General features: G+C 42.9%; 2 long non-coding RNA genes across 2 annotated transcripts; one reads left to right on the top strand and one right to left on the bottom strand.

Annotated features, from left to right (window-relative positions):
* Positions 1-3500: 3500 nt before the first annotated feature.
* LOC135295489 (uncharacterized) lies at positions 3501-8714 on the bottom strand. Its single transcript, XR_010357603.1, has 3 exons — positions 8352-8714; positions 4763-4880; positions 3501-3693 (listed from the first exon to the last, which is right to left on the bottom strand). It is a non-coding gene; the product is annotated as an uncharacterized LOC135295489 (long non-coding RNA).
* LOC135295488 (uncharacterized) lies at positions 8656-11920 on the top strand. Its single transcript, XR_010357602.1, has 4 exons — positions 8656-8880; positions 9786-9847; positions 10280-10425; positions 11885-11920. It is a non-coding gene; the product is annotated as an uncharacterized LOC135295488 (long non-coding RNA).
* The last annotated feature ends 481 nt before the right edge of the window (positions 11921-12401 follow it).

Genomic DNA, 12401 nt, shown 5'->3' with positions numbered 1-12401 from the left:
GAACCAGATCCTGATGAATCTGTGGAAATTTACTTGAGCACAAAGGTCACTGGGATGGCAGGTGCCACCAGGGTCTGGTGGCAGCACCTCTGACCATTGGAGAGTCATATTTCTGCACACAGCATCTAAACCCTATTGTGGCTCTAACCACAAATCTAACCACAAATCTTAAAGCCTTGTCCCCCAGACAGCAGAAGCCTGCTTTGGAGGAATATTGGCTGCCTCTGTCACCTGCATGTTTCCAGGGAAATTGAAGGTTTTGCTGGTCCTCTGAAAAATAGGGACATCCAAAGTAAAAAGTTCTCAGCAAAGTACTGTCACTGACCTGGTAAAACAAAACCTGATTATATTATTTTGTATAACCAGACACTACCACCCTGATGCAGACTGTTAGCTGTATTCAAGGCATGCAAACAGCAGTGTTACTCATCTACAAAAAAAAGGTGTCACAGTCAGGTTTCAAGGCTAGGATCTATTTTTTTAATTTTTTTTTTTGCTATATACCAGCAGATTACATAAAAAAGACACAATTTAATGACAAAACTCATTCAAAACAGGTCAGTGTAAGATACTGTATTAATAGGGCAATGAGCATGCCTTATAATTCTGTATCATTCATATGTCACCCCAAATTTATACCTGTAAAATCCTTCTCTAAATTTCCCTGGCATTTCTATGCATTTTATACCCTATCACCTCACCAGTGTGTTTACATACTGTTTCCTCACTTATATTGGTTTTGAATGCCAAAGAATCCTTGACTCAGAAAGTTGTCCGAAGGATGGCCAATCAAACACTGAGCAGGCATTGCACTTGGTAGAAAATGGCAATAATTTACTTTCAACAGAGGTTTCTTGGGCATACACGCACACAGACTTAGTAATAGCTGTGTCGGATAAACCTGGGAGTAGCTAGGCTAAGCAAGATTAATATGATGGTGTTGATAGGTCAGCTTTCAGTGGCAAGGTCCAAAGCTAAAAAATGGTCTGCAATATTCATTATAGTCAGCCCCAAATCCCACTTCTGGTTTTATTTGTGTGCATCACATTTTTAAGATTCCTGAGGTATGAGAGATAAATAAGAAGCTTAGTTGTGTGTGATGGCAACCCCCAGGCCTCAATGGCCTTTTTTTAACCCGTACTTGGTGCTATTGCAGAGTCCCTGGGGCACCAGGATTGATGGAGGGGAGAGGTGCCAGTGTGCTCACCTGAACCCTGCTCCGAGAGGATGGGATGACATGGTCAGAGAACATATGTGGAGGTGGAGGTTTGCAGCTCTCCTGGGTTTGCTGCTACAAAGCTAGGCTGTGAAAGGTGATCCTACATGTATCCACATTGCTTTTTAGAACCAGCTGTTATGCAGCTGACACTGCAAAATCAGGTTTTGAAGAATTGATGCCTATTAACACTCCCCAACAATAATAACCAATAGTAATGAAATAAGACCATTCTTTGGGAAGGAAAATAAGTGTATGGAGCAAAACACTGAAGGGATTTATTGCCAGAATAGAAATTATAGCAAATTGCTTTCAAATCAGTTCTGAGGTGAAACGCTTCCTTCCCATTGGGAAAGATTTTTGATGCACTTGGGAAGGATGCATATACATAAAGTTTGTCCATTTCTCCCATTCTAACAGCTCCCTTTTAAAGGACACCACAATTCTTTGCTCAATTATATACTTGTACTGCCTTGACTACACTAACTCTACCAGATGTGTTTGCATTCTTCCATGTGTAAATGGTGATTGAAAGACTTGTGGGGTAGGTGGAATAATTGTTAAAGTTGTTCAGTCTGTCTTATTAAGACTTTCCCCTCCCCCCATGAAATCATTTCCACTTTATAGTTGGACTTTCAAATGTCCAGTGTCTGACTCAAACTGACTGGACCCTCCTTCAGACACCACATCATCTTGTGGTTCATACTGGAGCTAGGAGAAGCAAGGCAGAGGCTGTCCAATGCCATCCCCTCAGAAGTCCCTCTGGCAAATCCATATGTTTTCCCCACACTTAGCTTCTTTGCTGGATGCCCTCAAAGGAATCAGCACTTAATTCTGGCAACACTTGGGAAATGGTTGCTCATCCCTAGGAACTGGCCAGATGAGAGCTCGTTGGGTACACCCAGCCAAACTGATCCACTTTGAGCTGGCCATAGTGTCTGTCTGGATGTAGTCTGGTTGGACTCAATGATCTTAAAGGTCTTTTCCAACCTAAAATATTCTAGAATTCTTTGACCTACAGGGAAATTCTTTGTTTTTCTCCTGCACCATTGTGTTAGGTTTGAAATGAAATTAATTTCTCTGAATGAGTGTACTCCACTGAATCTGTGGCAGAGACTGTGTGTCATAAATTCCACTCTCTTACTAACCACAGCAGACTGTCTTTTGGTGGCAGTAAGGCAAATATGGGCTGAAAATGGACAGTATCCCTTCCTGGCAGAACCACACTGTCTCTGTGCAGCTTCCTGTGGAGCCTTGGGGATCTCTATCAACTTTTTATGAGTGTTAAATGCTCTTATACAAGTCAAAGTCAAAAAACTGACTCATTAAATTAAGAGAAATTCTGATTATTTTCCCCTTATTTGTTTTGTCTCTAATCAAAATGCAAGTTAATGCATTAACATTATGTGAAGAATCTCAAGTTCCTCCACAAATTATTCCCCATTATTTCCTAAATGCAATACAAAGATATTTCAATATTATAAACTAAAATAAAATGTTTGACTATTTCCAAATCCAAATATTTCATTCTGTTTGTCAATGCATTTCACTGAAGGTCCATTCAGTTTTAGTTACACTCAATGCCTCAATAAAGTCTTGGTACTCCACTGCCTTTTGTGGCAGTGGAGTACCACTACCAATCCGATTTTCCCCATTGGATTGAACTTCCTAGACAACCTGTACTTCCCTTAATGTGTCTGCAAGAGTTCCCTTAGTACAGCCTACAGCTCTCAGAATGCACAGACATTTTAATGGAGCATTTCTAAAAAAATACCAAAACAAAACAGAGGTCGATTTTCCTGAAGAACAAATAAAGAAAAAGAAGAGAGTTGTGGAAAATTTGGATTTTGTAGAAACTACAATGCCAGTGGAAGTTTTCCACATAAGCAAGAGCTATTTGTCATACTGACAGTACACTGGAAAGCTCAGGAAATGGACCTGGATTGTCACATGCCTTGGCCCTTCCATTCACCATGGCTCCCTCCTTATTCCTTTCTGTAGCAGCATTTGCCAACCCTAGAGGGAAATTTTCCTTTTTCCTAGGAGGAAAGCAGGTGCCTAAATTACAGGAGAAAAGGAGGAAGAGTGGAATGAACCTCCTGGAGGCTTCAATTTTCATAGCTCTGCCTCTGTGCAGTCAGAGACAGCTATGCAAGTGAGCACAGAGTAACTGAAGAAAATAAAGAAAAGATTGCTCTGAGTACTTCCTTTAATCTATTCGCTCAGGCAAAGGTTAAATTACCATTTGAATGCTGCTGTAGAAGAGCTAATAATGTTACCTTTATGTTCCAAGGATCCTCTCTCTTAAAAATAAATTATTTTCAACTCCAATTAAGGAAAGCTGTGGTTCCCATCATGTTCAGGATGAAGATCCCTGTTTTTGCCATGCACTAGCTGGTTGTCCTGTTGTTCCCTCATCAATTTCCTGCAGTGCTTTAGGGAGTGATTCAGGAACAGCTGACTGTGAGGGTATGTTCCTGTAGTTAGAGAGAAGGGAACTATACTTTGAGGTCTTTATGAAATTATGCCAAGTGCCTTGTGACTTTCAACTTCTGGACCCCAGGGAGAAATCTGAACCCTTGGCTGAGAGTTGAACAAAACCCATGTTACAGTATTACTATCCAAGAAAGCATTTTTGGACCACGTTTAAAGGTACACTCTCCCTCCTGATTAGGAGATTGTGTTTTCATTGCCATTTAGAATGGATTTAGCTATCTATGAGGTTATCCTGCAGACTTTCCAGGCTTTCCCATTGTAAGTTATATGTACACTAAGGAGGAAATTAAAACAAATGTGTATTTGTCTTCAGCACTGACAATGGTGTCAAGTGAAAGACAAACATAGCCAGAGCAGTAAAAGGAATAACAAAAGTACTTACAAGGAGCTGAGCTAGTGTATATATATAATTTTTTTTTAAGGCCCACTAATTATTCAGGACAAAAATCCCCAGCTCTGCAGGTTGCAATGGGAAAGGATTTGCAAAGTGGCGTATCAGTGTCCAAGTGAGGACAAGGCCTAGCCCATGCTGTCATTGTTGTTTGCTTCTGACTTTCCCCATCCTCACAAGTCACTACTGACACTCTTCTGGCTCAGTGGACCTGCTGGGCCTGTATTATGTCCTTCTGCAGCTGGTCCTGCAGTGCTTTGGACAAGCAGAAGTGAATGAGTCCCACTCACAAGGGACACAGCAAGGGAAGTAGTCCACCCCTTCTTCTTCTGAATGCCCTAATCAGCTTCTGAGGCTTCTCTCCACATCTTGGAGGATTTGTGGCACTTCTTAGCCAGTGATCTGTGGCATCTCTGGTTTCTGTAGTCCAGTAACCCATCTCTAAAGGGAAACTGCATCCAGACACTGTTATCTCCCAAATAACCAAGGCAGAAGTTCATTTAGGCCCTCTCATATTTTCCTTCCGTGAAGGTCTTCTTCACTGCTAGCTGAGGGTATTTACATATTCTGTATCCTCATTTATGAACCCCTTATGAAGATAAAGGCAAGGAAGAATGAGGGTCTAGGCACAAGTTTGCAGTAGAAAATAACATCCTCACCCATACTCCAGGTCTGGATGCCATGACTTCTTTTCCAGTTCTCAGGCCTTCCCAGAGAGTCCACAGGGAAATGTGTTCTGACTTCAGTACATTTATTAATGGCTGGAGTTGATGTGATCTGTGGAAATTGAGGAAGCCCTGAATCTACTTGCAGTCTCTGTTCAGCTTTGTGTGCACCCTCTGTAATTTGGGAAGCTCCTCCTCTGAGCATTACCTCATTCATCCCAAAGCCCTAAATAGCTCCACACCTATGCACTGAACAAACAGAGAGAAACAGACTAGAGGGCTCCCAATTATGCAATATCCCTGAAGAGCCCTTCCATGAATCCCACAAAGATCTTGTGGCAACAGGTTTTGCAAGACAGTTCTGAGAAAGGTCAAAGACCTCTGCCTTGCAACTGAGTATGTGAAACTGTGCCTCTTCATAAATACTGTCACTATTACATTGCAGTAGCATTGCAAACACTATGGCCTTGCACACACTAGGAGGAACTTCAGTGTTTCCTGTCATGGCCCAGCTCCACCTTTGGTAGCATTCCTGTGAACCATTGGATCAGCAGCAGGGACCCTGGCTTGTGCATGGTCAGCATGTGGCTACAGGGAGCCAAACCCCAAAGAGGTGCAGGCAAAAGCAAAGCTGCTGCATCTCAACACTTCACTCAGGCTAAACCCAGCTGGAGCTTCCTTTGGTGCTACCCCAGGATTGCTGATCAAGTGAGGCACACTCTGGACATCTTCCTTACAGACTGACCAAGCTGGAACACATGCAAGATTCAGTGACAGCTTCTCAGAATGCCACTGAAGGGAAAGTACTACTTACCTCATCCTTTTCTTATATACTTTAGTTACCTAGATAGAAATCTCACCCTGAATCTAGGCAAGCAAAAGTAAATTGAACCCTCATTTCCTCCTTCACAAGAAAAGGCTTAAACCATCAGTATTTCATGCATTCAGACTGCTTTAAATATGTTGTGTGTAAAGGAATGGATAGTGCAATAATCCCCAGCCCTATGTTTATTATTCTCCTTAGAAAATAAGACATCTTTTGAAACACTTTTGGGTAGAGTGCAGACTTGCACTTGCACAACACAGCTCTCCTATGTCTAGTAAGATGCTTTAGCCATTGATGGAAAGAGTAGCTGTCCTCTTCCTTTCCTGGTCTGTTTCAGTAATACAGGAAAGCACAGAAACCCAGGGTTTTTTTTATCTTTACAAGGTGGCTCACATGGCTAACCAAGGTATCAGGCATTACAGAACTTAGGAGGGCAGCATCCCAGTCGACCTTTGCATCTGTTTCCCCTCAGTGTGCATGTGACTCTGTTATCTGACAGCTCAGAGGAAAGGAAAGAAGTGCCTTCCCATATGGCAGCTTTGGGGTTTTTTCCTGAAGACATTATAGGAAATTCTGATCAGAGGCTTTAAACACATTATCCAGAAATGGTTAAAAAGTTAAGTTATCTTTAGGTTGACATCGCAGCAAGGTACAAGAATGGTTAGCCCTGTGACAAAATGAGCATCAGACTTTAGTTTAAAGCTCTCAGTCTGCTACAAATAGCTGCAGACCCTTTAATTGTTTTCAGACCCTTTAACTTATTCTTCGGGTTTCCTGGTAAATTAATCTATGCATCTGTCAACTTACAATGCAAAAACTCACAGGACTTCATGGCAAATTAAACTCCTCTGGCAGAGGAAGAGCTCCTAACATTGGAGTAAATTGTATTAAAATGTAATATAAAGTCTTTCCACATTGTTACAATGGGCAGGGTGGGGGGGGTGGAAGTGTCAGCTTGCATTTGGATCAAAGCCACTTGCAAAAAAATATTATTTTATATATCTTAAGAGTGTCTGCTTTTTGTGATGTGTTGAGAAGAGAAATGAAGTAGCTCTGTGAGAATGGGTATCAGCGATGCCTCATATTCCACAGATCTGTGTATTGTGCTTTATGGTAATCTCCAACTAAAGTTTTTTGTGTGGCTGGGGTACCTGTATTGTCTTTCTTCCTTTGCTGACAACATATGAATTCATTTGCCACACTTCCTCTACTTGAGCCTTTCATAGGAGGTATTTGTGGACTTTTACACCTCCACCTGTGTACTTACCTTCTTGAAACAGTAATGTTGCTCTATTACATTTGTTTTCCTTTTTTATCTAGGGTTCAACTTGGCCAAGAACAGAAAAACAATTAGTGAGGGATGATCTGACAGAATGATCACACCACATGATCCCATAATTCTCATTTCACTAGGAAATGGAGCTAAAAAAAGAGCAGTTCATTAAAGCCCGACACTGGGTTTACATTTTCTTTTCACAATATGTTAACAGCAACTGGATTTTTTCCCTTTTATTTTTTTCCCCTGGAACAATGAACAGGAGTTATCTCTTACATTCATGGGAACACAGCCCCAAAACATTTCCTGCATTAATTCCCTATGGAGAAGGCAGGATGTTTAGGAATCGTGATGTTGAAGACAAAGGTTGGTCAAAATACTGCATTAGTCCACTGCAGAAATGGAATAATGGCTTCAGTGATATTTTTCCATTTTTTGAAGAAAACCAAAAATAAATGTAGTTCAACTTTGTTCAGTGGTGAGCCAACAGAAATCACTTTCGCCTCTGACAGAGGTCTGTCTCAAGTCCAGGACAAGGGTGCATTTCTCACATCCCTGATCTCCAATATGAGACTAATAAATTTTTGAAAAATCTGTGCCACAGTCAGTTAACACATATATTTCTCAGTGGCAAAGCAGACTGTTTGATCTTTGCTCTAAGGGTAAAGCACCATTTCAGGGTTGCTTGGCAGCTCTGTTTTCCTTCCCTTAGCAAAAGAGATGGATTCATTTAGAATTGCAGGCCACAAAGAAGGGAGCTCAGGTGTGGCAGAAATGGCAGGTGGCTGGAGCTGACTTGACAGCAATTAAATGTACAAATCTTTGATTAGGCTCATGGGAATGGAGTCATTAGCTACAGCGAATGGACCAGCTTGCTTTCCACTGCCTCATTAGCCATAATACTGATATTACTTTAAAAAGCCTGGAAAAAAAGCCCTCCCGTACAGATTTAGGAGAGTTGAATTTCAAGGGAAACAAAATAAGCTAGTGTAAGCACTTTCTAGCCGAACAAACAGAGCCTGGCTTTTCTGGTCACTGACAAAAAAAAAAGCCTCATGTTTGCTGAACTGTGAGATAGCCCCATATCCAGCACTGCAAGCAACGATCCACAGAGATCAACAAGTTGCTCTTGGCCACTGAAATTTACTGGGGACCTCATCAGGCAGCGTCCTGCTGTGCTCCAGTTCCGAGTACTGGTGCCTTTAGCAACATCCTACCCTGCAAGCGGAGACCTTCGGTCAGTCACACAGCAGAATTAGCAGGCTGGATATAAGTTGCACATAAATCTCCAAGCTAGCTGGCTTAGCCCAGGGGAAGATTTGGCTTGGGCTTTATTTGTCTTCCTGTAACATGACTGGTTGAAGAAGGGCTGCAATAACATCATTCTGCCATAAATTAACATCCTCCTGTCCCCAGCTCTTCTACTGTCTATATGTCTCACTATTTCATGGAAAGTTCATCATGAAATAATCTGTACTCACCTGCCCTTTCTCTCCCACTCTTCCTTTGGTATTCTCTATCCCACAGCATTAATTTCTCTGACCTGCTAAACCAGAGTCCTCTAAACAAAATCAGAAGAAATATTTTCCTCCAGGGCTCTCGTGTAAGGTTTCATGCCAACAAGCTGATGGCACAAAAGCAGTTTGGAACACAGTGAAGGCAGTGGCTTCTCACCTCTCACACTGCTCAAGCAACTAGTAGTGCAAAAGAAGCAGGGGCAGAGGGAAATAATTTCTGGTATTCGGTAGCAACACTGCTGGGCCAATGTTTTGCCCTCTACAGCAAGAGCTAGATGAGAAAAAAGATGCCACATTCTCTAGGGATTATTATTGTCCTTCACAACATGGGACACTGAACGGTTGTGCAGTCATAACACCATCCCTTGCTTGCTTGTGAAGTCTAGGTTCAGGTTCTCCTTTCCCAGTGGTAAGAAAAGGTTGCCAGTTCCATGACTTGCTCCTTCCCAGGCTTCGCAGGGACCAGATGCTACAAGAGAGCTACGTGCCACAGGTGACTTACCCATACAGGCAGAAATTACACATAAGGTAGAAAATGTCAGTTTCCACATAGGTGTAGTTTGAGGATCTTTTCTCTGTCTCCTTGCAGTATGCAGTAACAGCATACTTCACCTTCTTTAAATATATTTGTTCTTCATGTGCTTTCTGATGTGTAAAAGTTAAATATATTTTAAAAAAAAAGAGATTGAGTTGAAAGGGATGCTTTCTCTGAAGAAGGAAGTTCAAGTTGTCAAAGAAGTATAAAACACATGGTACAAACTGTCCTGTGGAGTTACCTGTAGAGATAGGTAACTCCACTGAAACAGAACATCCATTTTAGCCTCAGTGTGTCACCAGTTCCCAAGGCCAGGTGAAACATCCCATGTTGGCTGACTAATTCACACTTCAGCTGAAAGATTCCCACCAGGATAGTCTTTTCCAAGACCCTTACAGAGCTCACTGTATCTTTGTGATCTGAGGTAGTATCTAAATGGCTCACAGAATCAACAAATACAGCTCAATCTCATCAGCTGTGCAGCACCACTTTTCTTTCCATGATGATGATGTGAGAAATACAAGGTGAGATTCAGTCAACAGTGTCTTTGTTCTATTTAGCAGCGAACTTTCATGTTGAAACAAAGTGCTGTGAAAAAAATAGAAGTGATCTTTGAGGGAGAGGAAATCCTGGGAAAGAGGAAATGAAGACGAAAAAAGATAAATTTAAGAGAAAGAAGAAAATGAGAAGAAGATACTAAACATCTTCAAAATTGTACTACTGTAGAAAGCAGAAGCTGCATTGCTTTTGCTTTCCTGTGCCTGCCTCCTCTGCATTTTAATTAAAGTGTCCAGCCTGATTAGCATTTTTACAAGTCTTCCTCAATTCTTACCTGCTTATGTATGCATGTGATTTCCTTGCAGACCTGGCCTTGAGTGGTTTCACCCTAGAATCAGAACTTTGACAACCCTTCACCACACCACAGGTAATTTTTTACTGGACATTAAAGCCTCAAAAAACTTTGACAGATGTAGTAAAGACCAATCTAAGTTACTCCTACTTCTCCTATGCTTTCTTCTCTCAGCACTTGCTCCTTCCCAGAGCAGTCAGTGGGAGACTGACTTCACTTTAGTCACAGTTTATTGCCTGATTTCTTAATTCTAGCTGTTATGGGGATAGCATGGAAAAGACTTTGGTGGGCTGCAATATCTGGAATTGCCACACAGAGTTTCCCTGGAGGTCATTTGTCAGCATGATAAGTGATTTAAAAGCCTCGGAAAAGTTCAGCCTCTATGACTTATTATGGCTTTTCCATTTCTAACTTCTGTGCCTCTGAAGAAAGTGCAAAATTTGTAAACAGTGCAGGAGAAAACCTTTCCAGTCAACTTTAATTTTTTACTTTGCTTCCCATTCACAGCAAATGTTTTGGTAAAAAGATCCACTGAAACAGAAGACAAAGATTAGGCAACATCCAGAGCTGCAACTACAGAACTTGCAGTCTTCCACCATCATGCTGCCCAGCCAAAAGCTGTGTCACAGCCATCATGGAAACAGGAGGAAAATGTATTTTTCACCATGTGTTTTGACTCTGCTTTGGGGCTCAGATGACCTGTTGGTAAAAATGCCTGTGTCCTGTCTCCATAACAGATACATCAGTTGTAAATTATCTGTCCAGTTTTGCCATTGTGAGTAGGGCCCCCATGGGAATTGACAGTACTGTATTATTGTTGGTTTTGGCGGATAGTCTCCAAACAAAACCAGCTTCCCCACTGCTAGGGAGGGGACAATGCTGGTGTTGGGAATATTTCTATTTGCAGCAGTTAAATGTTTTGGGAAGAGATGGAGGCATGGGGTGCCAAGCTGGCCAGTGGGTGCCCCATGCCAGTGCAGGCAGCGCCTGCCTGTACCTCTGCCAACTCCCTGATGTGCTGCTCCGTGTCCTGTTACACGTGGTGGGAGCCTCGGAGCAGGGAAGAGAGGCAATTTGTAGTCATGTTACATTTCCTACTTCAAAACTGTTTTTACAACTATTGGCCCAGCCTGCCCCAGCAGCGCTGGCCGGCGCAGCAGGCTGTGTTGTTTCATTTCTGTCAGCAGTGGGTCTTTTCTCTCTACTCCTGCAGGAAGGCTTTTGTTTCATGTCTTTCCTCCCTGCTGCATGCTGTGCTGGCCAGGCAGCCTGCCACGTGCTTGAAAGCCTCCTTCCCACCCCTCTGCCCTGCATGGCCATAGCCTCCCTCTCAGCTTGTCCTGCAAACACTCATTAGGTGCTTTGGGTGCAGATGCTCAGGACCTGCTCCTGTGTCTGACCACAACATGTGTGTGTGATAAGAGGGTGGACACCTGGACAACAGCCAGTCCAAGCATTACATTACGGCCCTCTCTCTTATGCTGTTTACTTTTGTGACAGTTTCTCCTTTCAATTTTCATGTCTGCAGTGTTGATCTAGCAGGGTGGCCATCTGGATCCCTGCCTCCACTGCCAACCCCATCTTCACCCCATCTTCATCTCCACCTCTTCATCTCCCTGTCAACCAATTCTGCTAAGTTTTCCTCCAGCCGCTCCCCATGCTGGGTCTTGTCACAGCTGGGGAGACCCAGCTTTCATTTCTCATCCTTGCTTTTTGTCCTCCTCAGGTTAGACTGACCACAAGGATCTCACAGAGACTATCTCAGCTCTGTGCCACAGCAGTGGTTGCAGCCAAATCAAGACTAATCCTTAGCTGTTAACAAGCTGGTACCCATCTAACCCTCAGTGCAAAAAAATGGACAAAGCCTAGAGCAAGGGATGTGAAGGGAATGCACAGACTCACTTTATTGTTAGGATTGCCAGCCCCAAGAGACCCTGACCTCAGAGACACTGCCTCCATCTCACAAAGGGTTTGTGCTGAGCATAAGTGTCTGACCTCATCTGGGACCCCAGGGTGTGGGGTAGTTTCAAAAAACATTGCTGCAAGTCAAAAAGCAGTGAAAAATCTGTATCGGTTTTTTCTTTTCTGTTTTCTTCCAAAACTTTTTCTTAGAAACAAGAAGCAGCACTCCAGCCCGCCAGATCCAGCTATTCTCTTCAGTCCTCAGCTGGCCTCTGCACAGATTTTTCTGCCAGGGTCCTGGGCTCACAGGAAGAGTTCATGGGACATCTGCACCATGGTGTGGAGATACATGCACTGACTAGGAGCGAGCAGGAGCTGGAACCCACGAAAGTACAGCTCTATCAGCATGGCTCCCTGCCCAGCCTAATTAGACCTGCCAAGAAGGGCTAATTAGCTAGGCTCAGTGCCACACTGATGTGACTACACCACTTTCAAGAACCAGCAAGTATCATGTGCAGCTCACTTTAGCATGGAGATGCCATGTGAAGCTGGACAGAGTGCATATTCACTGGTCTTCCCTCTCCAGAATGAGCCCACTGAGCTTGTGAGAGCCAGTTGCACATCACTCTGTGCCCACTTGTGTGGTAAAGGGTTTTACAGCACGACCTGTATGGATTGAAGCTTCATGACACCCACAGTGAAAGAAAGAGCACTAGAACCTCTCCTT

This window comes from Passer domesticus, chromosome 2, assembly GCF_036417665.1.
Source record: "Passer domesticus isolate bPasDom1 chromosome 2, bPasDom1.hap1, whole genome shotgun sequence".
NCBI classification, from domain to species: domain Eukaryota; kingdom Metazoa; phylum Chordata; class Aves; order Passeriformes; family Passeridae; genus Passer; species Passer domesticus.
The sequence above is the reverse complement of the archived record's forward strand: the minus strand, read 5'-3'. Positions and strand labels throughout refer to the sequence as shown.